Genomic DNA, 19,997 nt, shown 5'->3' on the forward strand with positions numbered 1-19,997 from the left:
ATAAATATATAGAACTATAGAAGATTGGTAAATGCGATGCTTTTATTAACAATTAGTTTAAAATATCGCAGGTGTAACCAATTATTAAAAAATAAATTATTAATAGTAATGTGAAAATATATTCTAAGAAGTAGCAGCTACCTAACCTAACCAAACCGCTCAAATTTATTTTTGTGTGCAATGATGATGGTTTTCATTAAATAAACGTCGAAGAGCACTGAGTAGTAACGATTATTAAATGACTTATGATTTTATTGATATTATTATTTTAAAGTGAGTTATGAACATTTTAAAGTTGCAATATTTTACATAGCTGTAACTCACTTTAAAATAATAATATCATCAAAAGCATATTACGTCATTGTCTAGATAATATACTTACCTTTCGATTTGATAATATAGGTATACATTTACTCCACTATTAAAGCTAACATCACAAAATGTATTCTGCTGAACGAAATGTCGTTACGGTGTACGTTATAGTAAGACAGAGACAACACATGCGGGTATGGCGTCCTCTCAATAACGGACATTTTTTAAATTCGGCGTCTCGACCCACGTAAATAATAAATAAATAATATCCAATAATGATGATGATGATGATGAAAAAAAAAAACGAATAAAAATAATAACCGCACATAATATTTTATTGCGATGGAACACCGCCCCGTGTACGTGTATAGTATCCGCTCTGCGAAAGGTATTTCGACGTCCTTATCCCCGATTATATTATTATATAAGTGTAGCGACGGGATACGGCGGCGCGTCAAAAACGCCGACCGACGGCTCTTGTCCGGCGATAAGAGCCAAAGTTATGTCGACACAAAAAGTTATCTCTCGTCCCGCGCGTTGTGCGGTGTGAGTGTGTGTGTGTGTATATAAACTCCGCGTACCGTGCACAGTATATATACATAAGCACACAATAAATATAAATACACGTCCGTATATTATAAAGTAGGTGATGTATATACATATTATAAACCGCCGCCGTACGAAACTCGTCGTAGGTATAATTCGATTAACATATTCATAGCAGCGGCATATATACGTATATATGTACATTGTACAGGGCACGGGCTGTATATACCATAACTCAATTACGATACTGCCCTCGCGCCGAGCCGACCGACCGACCTCCGTTTCGCCGCGAAAATAAACAATATATATTGTATACGCGCGCGCGAGGGAGAGCTGCTCAGCGAGCGCGTTGGCCCGTCGCAACTTTCCGGCATCGCGGATTTGTCCGCCGTCTGAAACGACTAAAACAATAATAATTGTTCGGAAAACGGAAAATATCGTCGAAATTCACATAAATCGTATACGCCGACCGGCCGGCCGGCCGTCCGTTCGCCACCGCCGCCGCAGCAGCCTCGAGCGGGATAAATTTTACTGCGCGCGCCGTCGCCGCCGCGTCCTAACCCCTTCGGCGGTTTTCTTTCACTAATTTGCATCCAAATCGTTAAAACCATTAACGATGGCGCGCCGTGCATGTGCGAGAAACTCTTAAACAATAATGGCGCGTTCGGAATATAATAATGATATGTGCTATACATACGTATTATATTTACAATGTGTGTGTGTGTGACGAGTACGTGTGAGCGTATATAATGTCGTGTGTGTCGTAGTGTGTTCGTGCGTACGTGTTGGCGCCATCATCATCCTTCGCATTAATATCATATATATATATATATGCAGTCCCATCCCTCCCCCTCGCGGCGTGTGCATATGTGTGTGTGTGTGTTACACGCGGTGTGGTCGTATTGTGGTATCCGACCGAGATGGTTTGTCGGCCGAAATTATAATATTTACAATCGTGTCTGACTTTGACACTTCTGTCCGCCGGGTTAGGGTATACATATATATATATATATATACGTACGTACCTACCCACCTACCTATACTGTTACTGCGTACATCCCGACGTCCTATATATAAATAATAATATTATTATTATAATATACACCTACAACGGTCTATATAATACACGTGCACGTAATATTGTATTATTATAATGTAATACTGCTGTAATAATAATCCATACCTATATAATATATATATATTGAATTGATGCACACGGTCACGCGTTTAGTGCACCGCACGGAATAATTTCTTTTATCGTTAGTCGTTACTACACATTATTATAATTTATGATGGCTACACGACTACACACGATTCGTCGGATTTCGAGTTCGAGCGACTATCGAAGAACTATTTATATATATATATATACGGATTTTGTAATAAACATCATCACAAGACATAAGCTATGCGTACACGGATTGCGTACGAACAGCGCGTCAGACGAGTTGAACGATATAATAATTATATATATATATATGGTATATTATACATAATATTTATTATTTTACGTTGTTATCGCGCCAATGCTGCATAGAAGGTTCCTAGATTTAGAACGAATTTGTTTTTGTCGTTTTCTTCATCTCTACCGACATTTCGTGTGAGTTTATTCAACCCTAAGTGTAAAATTAATTGTTTTTTTGTTACATTTAAAATGTGATTGCCACAATGTATGTACAATACAACATTATATAAACAACTATTTTAGATTTATCCAACGAGAAACCAATGTTTCGATTGTAAAATTAAAATAATTACATTGCAGATGAGCTGTAGATTAGGTAACCAAATTTCGCAAATATTTTTTAAATACAATTTTATACATATACAAAATTATACAATTTTTCAATTAATACATCAATTAATTTGTACAGTAGATTCTTATTGTATCAAACACCACTATCTCGAAATCTTCTTGAAACTACCTGAATTACACTTAATAGCGTTTTGCTCTCAATAACTCGAAATAAATTTTTTTTATCTCGAATACACAAAACAAATAATATTTTTACTACGGTAAGAACAAAAAATTAAGCATTACATTCAGTATAGTGATCGTGATTTCACGCGTTGGTTATCAATATTTGTAGTCATTCGTATAGGTACAATATAGTGAAATGAAAAATAAACGTAAATTAAATGTCTTTACAATTAATTTTTACATTCTTAAAAAAACAAAAGTAATATTAAACAAACTGTGATAACAGATTTTTTACAAAAAAAAAATGTATAAATTAATTATTGGAGGATGTGGATATATAATATGTAATATTAGTATTTAAGTATTCAAATTATACATTTTAAGCATTCAAATTATTTACCGAAATTTTCAATATTTTAAGAATTTATTTTAATAAAACTCGATATCTCGAGGTTTTTGATATGTCGAATATTGTCTTGTTCCCTTTGAGATTCGACATAACGAGAATCTACTGCACAATGTTTAACTAGATAGCTTATAATTATCTCTCGTTTTTAAATGTTCTATGAAATATTAAAAAGATGCTCTAAAAAATAACGAAAAATGATTTTTCAAGAAAACTATGTCCTGAAAAATAATTATGCTTTTTTTATCAACTATGCAAGCGATATGAAAATTACAGTTTAATCTTTAACATTTTTAACACTTTGTCAGAGGTACAATTTTACATGAAAAAACTGAGGGTGCTGAAGCTCCTCAATTTTTTTTTATAATGTTATCTTGAGGTTATGGATACCTGTTACTATTAAAATCTAAATTAACATGAAATAATTTGCTGGTGCTAATTTCAAAATTTGGAGTACTAAGCACACCCACGCCTCCTCAAATTGCGCTAATGCACTTTGTATTAACTAAAATAAATAATAATATTAACACAAAAACAATTACAAAAATTAGACATAATATGCATGGTAAATAAACAGTTTATCTATTGGAAATAAATACATTCGCAATGTACTTTTCCTCTATTTCCTATTGACCAATTAATATTTGTTATTTGTTTTTTAGTTATTATTTGTTTGCACTAATGACTGAAAATGACTAAAAATTATTAAAGTGAATATTATGAAAACAATATTTCTCATCATAATATTTTGAATTTATACTAAAATTTTATATGTACATTGTAATAATATATGTACTAAAAACTAATAATATGATTTTAAAATGATAAAAAATTTACAATAAAAGTTTCACCTTTGAAATACCTGTCACGTGAAACGAATTATGTATACTTGAAATGCATTGCCCTTGACTCTTGAGTATTCAAAATATAATGTACTTTGAATTTAAATCAGTGTTTATTTATAATATATAAAATATGAATCTTATGCCATTTATATGTCAGATTTATTCGATTAGATTGCAATATCAATAGCTGAATAAAAACATCATTTTTTTAGAGGATCCATTAACCATTAGGCGATAAAGTAATAATCTATTTTTAATTTAGTTTAAGTTGAACGATAATACGTTATTACGTTAATAATAATTCAATGAGTTTTATATATGAAAATACTACAATATTTTAGCTCAATTGTACTTCCGGAACAATTCTAAACAATACACATTTTCTATATTTTATTTCTAAGAATTATATTACTTTTATAAAATAGAATTTTAGCTTTTACAATGAACTTATGATAACATATAATAATATGATCAAGAAAAAAAGTACCTTTACAGTATATTTATTTTAAATAAAAACGCTATTCATTATAAAATATTACATGTATATATATTAAATAATAGATAATTATATATATTTTATTACTGATACACGTTTGAATAAATTCTTTAAAAACTGTAAGTAATTTTATTTAATTATCAAAATCAAATAATATGTATTAATTGTATAAATCATTATTTTAGTACTTAAATTTGTAACTTGATGCATACAATTCATAAAAAAATAATGATAACTATCAAATTCGTTGTTACAAGTTTATAATTTTTTTCATCGACATTTTAAACTGATTATGATATTAATGTGAAAAAAAAACAGAAAAGTTTATGAATCCAGTAATAATAACCAGTTAATGTTTATTGCAAATTAAAAATTATAAAATTAGACAGAAATTTATAATTTATAAGTAATTAGACAAGGTTTCACGAATAGTTAAGTTTTGTTTTATTTAATAAATCCATTAAAAATCTTATGAGAATAACAAATGCAAAGTGGCGTGTTAAATAGTTGTTAGAAATATTACAATATTGCGTGTATTTTTGGTTATTTTTATCTTTATAATTTTTCTTAATAAATTTATAATTTAAAATTATATTCCTCATTTAATTGTTAATCCAATGGTAGACATTTATAATCATGTTTAATTTAAATAGTTGGTACCTCACTTAATGTGATCATAAGTTAAAATTGATTGAGTGGCTCATTTTATGACCTATTATATTAGTGATATAATTAAATTTCATATAGGCGTTTTATATAGCTAAATTATTTAGAAAATATAATTTGTTCAAAAGTTATCATATTATCCAGTACTATAATTGATAAATATATAAATTGATTCTTGAAAATATTAACAAATATTAAGCATTTTTAAGCTCACTTAAATTAAATATCATATGCTTCATCGAAATCATGAATTAAAAATTTAAAGGTATAATTGAAACTTTCAGAAGTTGAATGTAAATAAAAAGTTATTCTAAAGAGTTATTAGATAAAGTCCAGATCATTTTTGAATTCTTTTACTTAAAATGTAGATTAATAATTTGATTGAATGAGTTCAAATAGATTCATTTTATAAAAAATAAAAAACGTGTATTTAATTCAACCATATTTTTATTATTTTTTTTATATTTATTACAATAAATAAATTAAAATTAAAGACATTTTAAACTAATTATGCAAAGTTATTTTATACATAGGAAAAATTAAAATTATTATTTCTCAATTTTAATTATAATTGAATATTTTTATCTAAAATCATTATTATAGGTTTTTACTTGTAATAATTTTATAGTTTCATACCGAAAAATAATAGATTATTGAAATACAAGATAGCGTTTGAAAATACCATACATAATATTGAATTTATCGTGGTCGGTACTCGGTTAGCAAAAAATATTCGAATACATTTAGTTCGTGATTTTTTTTCGACCAGCGGCGAACTAGCGGGTGACGAGGACACAGACGTCGACGACCCACCAATCGAACTGTCACGACTATCACTATTGTGATTCTCAGCAGAGTGTATAGTAAATATTATTAAAAGTTCATCCTCCCTAGCTGACTATGTCGATCAGAGTCACATTCAACTATTTAGATATTAATATAATAAAATTAAAGTCATATTGTCTTAGATGTTTACTTTATTGAGCGTTCCGCCCAACGTCACGAACTCTAAAAATCTGAAGTAATATGTCAGTTTTAATAGTTTACTTAAAATTAAATATATCACTATTATGACTAGGTTTTATATAATTTATTAGGTTGGAAATCAACAAATCATCAAAATTGAGTATACATTATATATTATATTAAACATTTGATTTAGAATTATTAACAGCGTTATCATATTGTGTGGATTTTTGTTAAAAGTTTTTTAAATTATTTAATATTAAAAATACAAATTTTTAAATTTTAACTAAATATTTAGAAAAATAGAGAACTTTTGAAAAATTTTAGCACCAATACACTTACCTAAATAAATGATCACGAGGTTTGAGATCGAATAAGCGAAGAAGAGAGATACATTATTCAACGATCATTAATGATAATGCCATAATGGGTAATTTACTTTAAAAATTTAGGTTGGTATTATCAACTGAAACTTTGAGTGCATATAAAATAAAATTGAAGATTTAGTTAACTATAAAACTATAAAATAATAAAATTACATTATTTAATTGGGAATTATTAATTCTCGTGGTTTAAAAATAAAAATTGAAAATGATTGTTTCTAATTTAGATTTCTGTTACTTATATTATATAATACATAGTTTACATATTATTATCTTTTACGTAATACATTAATACATACGCGTCACGCAATATATTTAGCAATATACAATTTAACTATAATAAAACTAACCACTATAATTCCGTGTTTAATGTTTACCCTAACTAAAACTACTGATTGCATAAATTTAAATGAAGAAATTTAATTATTGAAGTACCAAAAAACAAAGAAGTTTTTTTTTAGATTTTGCGTAAATCCAATTTGTATATTCCGTTTTTTGGTTTACATTTTATAGGAGGTCGAAATAAAAAGCTCAACAAGTTTCGTGCAAAATCTGTATAGAATGTTAATTGAAAAGAATTTACTGGAGAAAAGTATTTTTTTTCTAAAACAGGGTTTCACTCAGTAAACCAAGATCGTCATTCATATGTAACGATGGTTTCAAATAATTTTGAATTAATAATATACTGTTAGCCTGCATTGACTGCAGCAAGGGAAGCAGAATTATGTTTTCAATGTATTATAAATGTATGCGAGGATGAAAAATTCATAAATATTTAAGTAAAAACAAATTTAACGGCAATTATTACTCTATTATTGCTATTATATTATCTTTATATAATTTATCTATTGGCACATTTATTTTACTTATACCGAGTTCTATACTTTTCGACTTTGTCGGTACCAAATTTAAATTAATAAAAAAATCATCTGCTGTTTTACACAAACTAATGCTTAAGATTTTATTCATTATTTTTCTTTTCTCCTATCTCAAAATTTACTAAAAACAAAAAAATAATAATACAATATTTAAGAAAATCCACAATGCTCCGGCTTTGCGAAGTCTGGACTCATGATTAACGAATTAAGCGAAGATTGCCCTGTTGTCCATTTTAAGTGCTTTATAACTCATATAGCATATTAAATTGTTTTCATCGTATTGTCATCAAGACAATTTTTATCAAATTTTGATACGATTAAAATGTTTAATAATGTTGTATATATTGATATTATAATACATTTTCAATCTCAATAGTTATTCATTTCGTCTGAGATTGAATAGATATTTAAATTTTAATTTTAATACTCGAATAAACAATTTAACTAAATTAATAATACATAAATTATATTTACCACAAATTCAACTTTAAAATAGTTCAATTCTATGGAAAAATTAAAGTAAGTAAATCGAAAAAATTAAAGTGAAATCTGTTTTTTCTACAACTTGCCATAGAATTTTTAACTATATTAACATTTACTACGTTTGCAATTTAAATGTTTTATTTTTCAAAGTGACTATTGATTATTGTAACACTTGAAACTAAATAATATTATATATTATAAAAAAACAACTAACTCTTAGTGTCTTCGTATCTTCTAAATTTGTATTTTATTTTTCAAACTTATAAGCTAATATAAAAAAACAATTATTAATTTAAAATTAACTTACTGTAACAAATAATGTAAAAAGAAACAAGTATACTAAAAATATCACTTATTGGGCACTAATAATTATATGACTATGATTATAGATTAATAATTGGCATGTTATATCGAAAATATCTCACGAAAGAAAAGTATTTTGATAACTTCGTGTTTATTGAATATGCATTGATATTAGGTAGATAGGATAACTTTTTTTTAAATTTAATGTTTTATCACCATAGATTTATGGATTTTGGTAAAATATATGAGTACAAAATAATGTAATAGGCGTTATTACATTGTATATTTATGTTTTAATTAATGTTCTACTTACAAGTAAACTATCAATTTTTCTTGCACCGTTTACAAATTTTATTATTATGATAATAAATGTAACTATCAATTTTATTATATTAATAATTGTAAATCATAATATTGAATATTTCAATTGCAAATAAAAAATAGGAAAGCAATCGTATTTACATTGAAAATATATAATAATAATGGGTTTTTTTATGTTTAGGTATATAATATATTTATGTAATCGAAACGCCGTAAAATATAAACCACGAGGCGAATTTACATAAATGGCGTACGCAAATGTTAATGCACAAGCAAAATACTTTACCCTTTCAAACTAATAAATAACATTTTAGAGTATTATGAATAATGTGTCCAGACTCGATGCGAGTTTCACACACATTCACGTAAACCAAATTTCTTTTACTCGTTTGCACGGCGTAGACGATCACCGGTACTAGTCGAAGAATATTTTATGTGGCGCCGATGATTTACGACCAAAACGTTCCGATCCAACCACAATTCTCATTGATATTTTAATGGTGTTGATTTTTTTTACTTTACACGCTGTATTCCACTCGGTCTTTGATTTATAGTATATATCTGTTCACTTCATCACATAAATATTAATCGTATTTTTATTGGTTCGCCGTGACAATACAGTACACTACAAATCGAATTAGATTTATATTTAATAAATTAATGTTGTTTTTGTGTCATAATTATGTTTATTTTTTGGATTTTTTCATGAATATATTTCAAACGATCAATACGTTGAAGATGCTGTAAATCCCATTTTACATGGTTAATAAAAAGAATTCATTTATGATTTATCAAAGTAAACAATTTTTAGATATAAAATAAAATAATAAAATTACAGTATTTTTCATAAATGTTTAAATGTTATAACAAAGATCACAGGATTTCTAAATGCTATATGTACTGGTTTATACGTAAACTATTATAATATACGCTTTATGGCAGTTCCTAGGATTTTGAACAAATTTCTGTATTAGTTATATTGCATTACAAAACCAAACACTAATTGTACTATAAAGCAGAATACAGTGTACCTCTTCTGGAATACTGACACTGTGCTTATTACCTTCTCAGTTGTCAACACAGCATTAACATTACAAGGGCAATTACCCAAAGTGGAAAGCTACATTAACAACCATTGCTTGTTCATTTTATAATGATTTTTAGATGGCACAATTTGTTATAAGTAGGGCAGATCATTTGATGCATGTTGACTTCATTGTTAATACAAGATTTTACTAATCTCAATAAAATATCGTTTCATGTCTTTATTTAATAAATATACAAAGTTTTGTTTTGTATTTTTTTTGTTGTTGTTGTTGTTGTAAAGTTATTTCATGTTATTATTATTTTTTTTTTTTTGTTTAATGAAGAACGTCTTCTGTATACTTATTTAGTTTTGAATGAAATATAGAAACAATAATATGTTTATATTAATTTTCCAAATTTATTTTGATAAGATAAATTATGCACATTTTAGTAAAAAATCTCAGGATTTATATGTTTTTCAATGATGTTTTTTATCATTAGCTGTGAACTTTTAATATTAGAAAACAATTTAAATATTCATTAACACGTTTAAATCGGTCATATTTTTTAATTTTCTCAATAGGTGTAAGAAATAAGAATGTACGGATAACATTACAATAATAATATAACGGTTTTGTTTCTTATCTAAATATTCATTAACACGTTTAAATCGGTCATATTTTTTAATTTTCTCAATAGGTGTAAGAAATAAGAATGTACGGATAACATTACAATAATAATATAACGGTTTTGTTTCTTATCTAGTCTTGTGCTCATTGTTGTAATGATAATAAGTATATTAAAATAAAAATCACACAGTTTAGCTAAAAACAAACACAACCAAACAATAATATAAAAATATACATCCTTATACTGACCCCAGTTTGCGACTCTGACTCATTCCACCGAGCAGTCACTAGATACCATTTTACCAGATATATAATATATTATAGGTAATACCCACTCATTGATAAATAGTATATCGATACAGTAAAAAAAAATACCTAATACTCAGAAACAGCACATCCCAATAAAATATAAAATTACATACACCTCCCAGCCACGTTCACTATACGTAAATCTAACAACCTTTCATATAATATGTCTCATATATCTCAACTATACGAGTAGGGATAACTTTACAAGACCGGACCATTATAAGCTTATTTAAAAGCAGGACGAGCCACGCCAAAGACTATCTCTGTCATTGCGTTCTTCACATCTACTAAAATGTAGTAATAACTAATAATTAACAAACATACGCGCATTCTGTGTATTTCATTATCTATTCTCTTATGCTTCTATTTTAATGATTCGAATTACCACAGTGCTAGTTTAAATTAAAAACTTCTTCGACTACTAAAAAGTAAAGTCGTATATGTGCCTTAGCCGTTCTGTATTTATTTCATTTAAAATATTTAAGTAAGACTCATGTCTCATCACTATACACTACTATATTATAATATTAGAGTAGGAAAATATGAATAATATACAGAAAAATATACAGGGAGGATGGAGTTGAAGGTTCAACCTTCGCCCCGATTTTTTTTTTCGTGTACTTGCCTAAATATATCGTACATCGATCATAGAATACATCCCAGTAATAAAATAATAATAATCATTATTACAGAATGCCATTTACATATTATAATAAAAAACGATCGAGACCATCGGACGCGCAGCAGATAGTGGATAACACATGCTTAAGTCTTAACAATATACATTAATACATTATACACACATATACTCTTATAGGGATATATGAATTTATATATATACGCGCATAATAATAAACATATAGTCGTATAAAAAATTTGCATTATAACGATAACAATTTGAAATAATGAATGATAAACGTACGAAAAATAAGAAATCCACTCTCCCGTGTGTTTGTCTTTTTACTACATCAAGAACGGTTCGTTGTCATCACATATACAAAAAACTATTAGATTACGGTCTTCTTCTCTCAGTATATAGATAATATATGTATATATCATAATATTTTAATGCCTTGTGAATACTACAACCTTATACTTTTTAACTTCTCTTTTCTACTACATTATGTTTGATGTATTATGATCAGTAAAAATAAATATAAACACAAAATTAAGTAAAATACACAAAATACGTTTAAACGTGTTTAGATAAAATTCTAGGTCACGTGAACGCGATTACGATGACCAATTTAAGCATTTTATGTCAAATAGTTGTTTTATACAGGTAGATAGAAGTTCTACAGTCCAGATGAGTGCGACTACAAAATTTTCAAATTAGTTTATTTGTTTAATAGCCTTTATTTCCAGCACTTTTATCGTTTTTCATATATTGTACAATATGTACATGCGTATACCTAATTCTTTTAGTAAGTTTAGTTTCAGTATTTCAACTGTCGTTAAATCTTCTTTTGTTTATAGGTAAGTGCTTTATAAATTCGCGAAGAAAGTACGAATTGTAATAGGTAGTGACAGGAAAAAGCCTTTAATTGATTATACTTGGTTCAAGTATAAATACAATAGAATTCTCAAATAAACTATTATGATATTTTATTTTTAATAGTTTTAATGTACATTGTACAATGTATAATTACACGAAAAATATAATGTTGTGTATAAGATAGTTATAGAAATGAGTACCTAAAGTAGATGATTGACTTTTATTGTTTTTTCTACAAAACAATAATCGTTATACATGACTCAGTAAAAATTTACGATTAAATATACTATACACAAAATCAAGTTTAAATGATCTATGATAATTCGAAGGTAAACAGAGAACATGTATTCAAATGAGCTAAAAAAAAAATTGAAATCAAATAACCTATGGTAATTTTGGGTAAAAAAGGTATTCACGCCCGAAAAAATAACTAATTTTTAAGAAAAATCTGGTAAGAAATCCTACTTGCGAGTCTAATTACTGGCAAGTTCCATATTAGTTATGTATTGACATATCATGAATTATGTTTAAAATGTGGGTTAGATCATCACTCCATAATTATTTCTAAAATAACAATAATTTTAATAGAAATTCAAATTGTATAATGTATACCTCATTTCCGTGGATAAATGATAAAAAATTAAATTTGAAAAAAATCAATACGAAAGAATAAGATTGGTTTGAATTAAAACTATTGTTTAATTTAAATGCTTTTATTTAAGTGTGGTTTTTCCATTTTCGCCGCAAATACATTTAATTATTAAAACAGTAAATTCCATTCTTTCTTTAAAAATAATATTGGAGTATTATATTAACCAGATTTGTATTTAATTATTTATTTATTTATGTATATAATTTCAGTTATTATTTGATTTAATATTCTTATCAGCTTATCAGCTTTCTTTTTATATATTTTTTTGTTGATTTAAAATTTTTATGACTGTCTATCCCACCTATATTATATAAAATATAATTAAATTTGGCTTGAAAAAATAGTAAGACCTCCTCAACATGAATTATTGTGATTTATATTTATATAGGTTGGAATTAGAAAGGGCAGTTTATTTAGAGCTGAGCAGATCTCTATAGGGCACGTACTGCTTAGTCACCGATCGAGATTAATAATATTATTAACTACTTTTTTAAAGTTTAATAGAATCTTGTATGTATTAACTAATAATTATTGTATTCCAAATTGTTATGATTATCTATATGGATTAACAATTATAATTAGGTTCCTATTATACAAATAAGTGAATAACAATCTGTTTTAGATTAAACATTTAAAGATATTTGTATAATTATATTTTTACAATACAAAATGAAACAATGATATTGCTCCATTGAGTAAAATAAGTAAAAGAGCTATTGGATTTTTCATATTTCATTATTTATGAGTTATTATTTTGCAAGATTCTTATAGTGAGTGACAAAATTAAAATAAATTGTAAAATATATGTTCTATGGACATATAATACGAATATATATTGTTATAATTTCTATTTATAAACTGCATTAATAATAATTATGTATTTAAAATTATAAGATATTACTTTTAAGTTAAACGAGTATAATCTATTTTACAATAGTGCTGTACTTAGACAGATGTTATTCTTTAAATAAGCCCTTTGTCAATTGACTAAATTAATAGATATAAAGGTACCTAATAAAAGATTCTTTTTAATGAAATTTAAAATTAATATATTATTCATGTCTAACGTTTATCAGTGATTTTGTATTAAACAGATTGTCTTTTGTTTATTGATGACATTTTGTATTACGTTTGAAATTAATCTGTTTAATCAATTTCATCCAATTTAATAATAAGGTGTTGAGTTTTAATATAATGCATTCCACTCTTATTAGATAACTATACATACAATGGGCATTTAATCAGTTAAAAATTGCATGTCTGCTCCTTTGATTTGAATTCTCTAGAAAATACGAAAAAGCCATAAACATTATAGCTACGTTTTTTTTTCAGTCCATTAACTGAATTGAAAATGTGTTTCTAAAGAAAATTCCAAATTACTCATGCACCTACACTGTTTTCAATGTTTATTCAATATCTCGTTTGTGTCTATAGTCAGTTAAAGGTCAAATCAAATTTCTTATATATTTTTCAACAGCAAAATAAAATAAACATTAAACATATACTTGTGAGTAAATTATTGATATGAAATTGCATGAAATATTATACAGTGATTTGACAACACAAATAACACTGTTTGAGTACTCAATTTATTTAAAATTAATAGGTTTTATGGAAAAGTAGATATGTTATAACTAATAATATGTTACAATTATTTAACAAACATAAAAATAATTTTCATAATAATTGTATGTATTTATATTACTTATCTACCTTATATAGTTAGAATTTTTGAAATATTTATTTTAAGTAACGAGCGTTTTTAACATTGTAATATTTATCTATTATACTTCAGAATCTTACTTTAAACATTTTCTGCTCCCTTGGGCACACCTCACCTGATCATAATATTCTCGTTTTAAAATCTCGATTCCTCTTTAGAATTGTATATCCTTTTAAGGCTTTTATCACCAAAAATTCTTAATTTAAATTGTTAATTTTTCTTTTATTATTATAACATTATTTGTAATTGTTTGGTATAGTGTTTTATTATTATTATTATTATTATTATTAAAAACACTAAAATTAATAAAAATTATCGATATTTATAATTTAAAGTTATTTCTCAGCACGATAATAATTAATTTGAGAAAAATAAAACACTAATTAAACACCCTTTGTTAAAATAAAATAATTTTATTCTTATTATTTCTAGTAATGTTATTATAATATTTCTTTACACGATTTTTTTTATTTAACATAAATGCTTGGTCAAAACAAGTTAAATCATAAATTTATTTCACAAATTATTTCACATTCTGTATAAATATAAAAATAAAATAATGCAAAAAATAGTTATAATTTTAACTTATTAAATATATAATTATAATGTACAGAATATACTTTTTATGCATTTATATAGAAATGTTAAGCCATCAAAATGAAATGAATTATCTCAACGTTTGTCTTGTAATATACACTATACAGTATATTGTGTAAAACTTTAATTATACTATAAACATTCCTGAATCTTAATATATTTTTATAATAGCGTGTGTTTATGCAATTATAATGAATAATGTTTAATCTGAAAAAATGTTATTTTGTTTTATTTGAACCAATTTAAATGTATAGCTCATACTACAAACAGTAAATAATTTAAATTAAAAAAAAAAAGTAATTTTGGTATTGAAAACGAAATAAACCATCAATATCAAATGAAACTTAAGTGATAATTTGTATGTAATTTATATTATATCTATGTACAAAAAGAGTTAGAATATCTGTCATTAATATAAAGACGTTATTCCGTTAGGTATACGAATGATTTGCTAATGCACAATACGCATTATATGTATAAAACATTATAGTGTGTAATTTTATGTTATACTTGATTTTAAAACGCTAATTATATAGATTTGTATAAATTATTATGCATACTCACGAACAACTATTAGAACAAGAAAAAATAAAATACTTTTTTTTAACAAAGACTAAAATAATTGATTTATATAAAACTAAATAGTATAATCAACGATAAATTTCTGATTAAATTAATATGTACACGCAATTATATGATATATTTTTTTATTTATGGCTACATTTTATCGATTTATTTATATATCGACATAGTAGTTTATATTTTAAAGCATGTAGCCATGTAGGTATTCATAATTCTAGTCAATAATTGTTTCATTGGTGAAAAATACTGTAAAATATAGTAAAAAAAAAAAAATAATAATAATAATTATCTACTTTGTATTCAATATATTATAACATTATAATAGCACATACCTAATTACTCATTACAGATTAACTAATGGAACATGTATTTAGTATTGTGGGCTATATGGATCAGTACACTACATATTTCTATGAAAATATTGATATACCACGTTACTTACATATAATTTGTATTGTATAAATGAATAATGATAGTGTTTGAGGATATTTAGATCACAAGAATTCATTATATACTTTATAATATGCATTAACCTGAATAAAACGCAAGTACAACATGCTTGCGTCGTTTAACGATAAGTAGAAATTCAGTGTCCCATAGAAACCGATATATTTTCACGTGAAAACTACGCCAATCAGCCATCTACGGAGCAATCATATTGAGCAACGCGATTATATCAATTGATGTGTTAATTTATTATTAACACATTAATTCTAAGTGACTCACTCAGCGCTTTCTTGGAACTTCAAAATACTATTGGGGTTAATGAAATTACTCGAGACATTTAAAATTAAACTAACTCAACCCAAACGAATATTGAACTTGTCTGGGCGCTATTACATGTAGGTAGGTATAACTAATAATGATATGACTGATAAGTGATATAGAATAATCCCGTACCAAACAATTACCATTACATCGACTAATGATATTAAAGCTTCCGTCAATCAAAAAATAAACACGATTTAATACATTGATTAGGATTTTATTTACCATAAACACTCAGAGAAAAGGGTTCAATTTTTTTAAAATATGGCACATTTGAAAGCATGTAAACAGGTGATAATAAGCTGGAATTTACCATTTAAAGTAGTCAATAGCAATATCCGATTGGATATTACCATTTAATTTGCTCATTTGCTCATTCCTATCCGATAGTCAGATGTAATAAAATACAATGCAGCTTAATTGCAGCCTAATAATATTTAGAGAATCATAAATATACAAATAAACTTATCCATACCAAATGACTAAATTTTCGAGATCTAATAATTAACACAATAATTATAGACTAATAAAATTCAACATCGCGAATAAATTCTAAAAACATTATGTACCTATCAACTTTTTTATTTAATACAATTTATACTAACCTAAAAACCTATTTTAAATATTTTTTAAAAATTGAATGTTTATTGAATTAATATGAGTAATTGAATCCAAATAACAAATGATTAAAAAAAAAAACGTAACAGTAATTATGTTAGTACCTAGTAGATTGACATTGATAATTTCAGTGTTTTATGTATGCCAGTAGTGAAATTCGATTGCCACATTTTCAAATTGTATTTAAAATTAATTATTGAATTTTGATTGTTCGTGTGCTTTAAACGTTCTACAGTAATTCCAAGTTCTATAAAAATATTTTAAATTTGACAACTTAAGTTTTAGTAAGAAATTTGCGGTAGCGCACACATTGTTCTCTTTCATGAGAAAACTATGTGTAACCCACTTTCAAATTATATTAAATTAAAATAATTAAAATAAACTTATAAATGAATGTATTCAAAAAACAATAGACTTTTACAACTCAAACATTCAATACTGACGTTTCATTAAAATAAATCATCAATGGCAATTCTTTCCGCTATAGCGAAATTCTATATAGTATTATACAATGCATTAGAATGTAGATAAGATGTACCCCTTTTTTGAAGTGACGACGCCGGGGAAGGGGAACTAGTTTCGTATTATTTTCTGCTTCCTCGACACCACTATTGGTTATTAATACAAAAACGATTTAACTACAAATACTCAAATACTATACATTCGATACATTGACCTATAAAATTATTCCATAGAGTTTTTACTCATATTTTTAAATTGCGATACGAACTCCTGCTAGCAACGTATAGAAAACACGCATCTTCTACTCAATAAAATGTTTACAAATTTATTTAGTTATTTTAATAAAAGAACATAGCAGTTATAGCATGTGTACGAATATCTCCATATAATTTTTGACATAGAACTAATAGTTTGGTATCCACATATCACCACAAAATTATAGCAAGGCTACCAAAGGCTAAAAAAAAGACGGATACGCGGGTAGCGCTCTGGTATATATTTAGTTCGAGTGAGTCAATATTATGAGTGTGTTAAATTTGAATTTAGCGATATATCATTGTATACGAAAAACGATTCTGACCGGAAACGGTCTGTCAGCCTATATATACCATCAAATATATTTCATGATAGTTTTTTTTTGATATAGCTTTAAAGTCGATAATTTTACTTTAAGTAATACGGTAGGGTGATATATTTTTTTCTCGAAAATAATACATCTATTATATTATTATTATTTAATTATTATAATAATAAAATATACTTATATCATATTATTTTAATTTTCTTAACTCGAAGTTTAATATTATCTTTTAATAATTACCGTAAAACAGAAAAATATGTGCATAGTATTAATATATAATATAATAATAGCATAAAAAGTTGAAATATTTTGAAAATTTTACCATGATGAGGCATATATAGAAATAGACGGTACATAATATGTAAGGCAATGAAATAATAATACTAAAATAAAAATTATTTTTTATAAGATTATAAAAGTAAAATTAAAATGTACCTCTATGAAAAATGAATTCAATTAAATTGATTTGAAAAAAAAATTATTTGTTATTTTTTATCTGTCTTTAATTTAAGAACAAAAACATAATTTATTATCTACATGGATAGTTAGAATTATACAGTATACACTCTATAAAATCAAAAACAGCAGTATTACGCATTTGAATATATGCTCTATATATATTACGTATTCATTTGGATATCATATGTTGGATTTAATAAATTTCACGTACAAAAAAAGTATCATCGAATCTTTCAGAACCGACAAGAAAACTTCACTTTATTCTGTTAATTTAATCTTATATTTTATTTAAATTACTGTATATGTATACTGTACATTTATATACAGTATATCTATACAGTATGTGCATACAAATCACTTGTCATCAATTATTTCTTATAATAAATGAATAACTTATATTTTTTCTAACATTTCAAATTGTATTTAAATTGTTAAATTAACATAATATTATATTGGTAAAAACTTTTCAGTTCTAATTTTGTTCACAAAATGAACTAGACCCCTTTCGTTTAATTAAAACTATACATTCAACATCAAATAAAATACTTGTATTATAATAGTGTTAGTAACATTTAGAAATTAAAATGAAAATATGAATAATTAGTATACCTCTCAGTTTGAAAGTAGGAATTTTATTTTTAAAATTGTTTGAATTTATTTACGGTTAGTATTTTGTAAATTATTTTTTTTATAAGTTCATTGATTTAATATATTATCTTATATTTCGTTTTTACCCCTTTGTCAAGTAAGGTACATGCATTACTTGTACTTTTCATTACAAACTATATCCCTATGTATATTTCGCGTATATAAATGGCTGTATTATACAAACATTTTAAAGATATATAAAAGTGAAATAAATTTTTTATTTGATAAATAATATTTAGGTTAAATAGTATAAGATCTATTTTTTTTTATTCAGAGAAAAAAATTAATTATTTCTTTTGAAAACATATTTGTACTAATTTATTAGTAAGACTGTAAAATAAATAATGATATTTTTATGTAGTAAATTAAAAAGGTATACCTGTTTAAAATTTTAAAATACAATTTGTTTATTTTCCAGATATTCATCCTTTGTAAATATATAAAAAAAATAATTGTTTGCAAAGCTTTACCAAGTATATGTAATTCATCGGAAATTACACGTAAATTTAACTTGGAGAATAATTAAGTTTTAAGATTGTCATTATATTTATGAATAGAATTCCAAAGAGAAAATGTTATAAAATTTATATTTATTTTAAAAACAATTTTAGTCTTTTCCTAAATGAATATTGAAATATGAGTTCATATATTATATTTTATAATGAATTTAATAATTATTAATATTATACTGTTATATTTTCACATAATATTTGATACTTACACTGTTATTAGTAATTCGTAGAATATCAAATTTAATATATTTTTTTCTATTAATGTTAATAAGCATTTTTTTTTTGCTCAGTTAAAAACCTTGAAAATTGTATACAAAGTTCCTTATAAGTTATTATTATAGTAATATAAAATTTTTTAATATTAAAGATACACAAGCGCTTTTTTTATAGACATTCAAAGTTTAAATTTGG

The 19,997-nt window shown here is 25.4% G+C and overlaps 1 protein-coding gene across 2 annotated transcripts in view; it reads left to right on the forward strand.

Annotated features, from left to right (window-relative positions):
- Positions 1-19,997, forward strand: part of LOC132930767 (uncharacterized) — an 83,332-nt gene that overhangs the window by 27,547 nt on the left and 35,788 nt on the right. The gene's annotated exons all lie outside the window — the stretch shown is intronic.

The sequence above is a fragment of the Rhopalosiphum padi genome, chromosome 4 (assembly GCF_020882245.1).
Source record: "Rhopalosiphum padi isolate XX-2018 chromosome 4, ASM2088224v1, whole genome shotgun sequence".
In the NCBI taxonomy this organism is placed as follows: Eukaryota; Metazoa; Arthropoda; class Insecta; order Hemiptera; family Aphididae; genus Rhopalosiphum; species Rhopalosiphum padi.